A 1,282-nucleotide genomic window follows, 5' to 3' on the forward strand; every position below is an offset into this window, starting at 1 on the left:
AAGCCGTCTTGGCCGAACCGGCGAATCGTTCTGATGAACTGATCCAACACTTCGATCGGTTCATGAACTTTGATCAGCCAAATCTCTCTAAGGCAAGACTCTTGAGGCTGTCCGAAGACTTAGCCACCTTTTGGCCCGGAAACAGTTCATGAAAGTCATCCGTCCGTACATGAAGAACGAACCGGCCGTGTACTTTTCCACCGCGGGACGTGCTATCAGTTACATCGAATCTGGACAAGAGTAGCCGAAGAGTTCAAATCGACCAGTCAACATTATTTTCTGTGCTTGACTAGATCTGGTCTTCTATCTATTTCTATGTCTCTTTTTCACACATTCTACTTATTATCTTTGACTACAAGTTTATAAGTATGTGAAACACCTCTTTGAGATAAAATAACGATTTTCCTTATTCATTTTGAGTGTTCTTTCTTTGTTCTTTGATTAGAACATTCTTGTTCCCTTGGTGAGGTTATCTCCAAGTGATTCCCTTTCTTTGAGCCGGACTTGTGTGTCAAATCAAGCGGCCATTGAGAGTTCTAGTAGTATCATTGGGACTTCCGCATCCCTTTGTGTCACTAAACAATCCATCAGTTCTCTATCTCTTCAGATCGAGTTCCTATCATCAGTACCGGTTGAGTGTTCGTTCCTTAGGGTCTTCAAGTTGTATCAGAGCCACTCTTCCGGTATCTCTTTTCATTCCATCTTTTCAACCTATCACTTTCTTCATATTTAAAAAAAAAAAAAAAAATTCTTCTTCTATCTATCTTTGAATCCGGGCCCCTCTTTACCATCCATATATAAAAAAAAAAAGAAAGATCTAATCAAAAAAAAAAAAAGAAAAGAAAAGTTTTCAAAAGTTTTCGATTGTGGTTTGGTGGTAGAAGAGTAATCCTGCTGGCGAGGAGAAATCCGGTCTTGGAGGTGGTTAATACGGATTCCCCTTGTTAAATCTCTTGTCTTTCTATCTTGACTCTTGGTGTTTCACTTGGGATTCTCATTTTCGGATATCTAGTTTGTTCTCTTAGAACTTTGAGGAAAACTCTTTTGAGTGACTACCAAATTGAGTGAAACACGTGTGTGGGCAAGGACAAACACCTGAGTGTGAAAGAGTTTAATCTAACTTTACCTGTCTAAGTTTTCAGGTAGCTATGGACAGTGAAGAAGAAAGAAACCGACCCGGAAACTCACATGCCGGGCTATCTAACTTGCAAATGCGTGCTCTCATGATTCTATGTCTAACTTGTTGAATACAGGTTTGGAGGCGATCCATCAGAGGCTTGAT

The sequence above is a fragment of the Brassica napus genome, unplaced genomic scaffold, assembly GCF_020379485.1.
Source record: "Brassica napus cultivar Da-Ae unplaced genomic scaffold, Da-Ae ScsIHWf_1731;HRSCAF=2361, whole genome shotgun sequence".
Lineage (NCBI taxonomy): Eukaryota > Viridiplantae > Streptophyta > Magnoliopsida > Brassicales > Brassicaceae > Brassica > Brassica napus.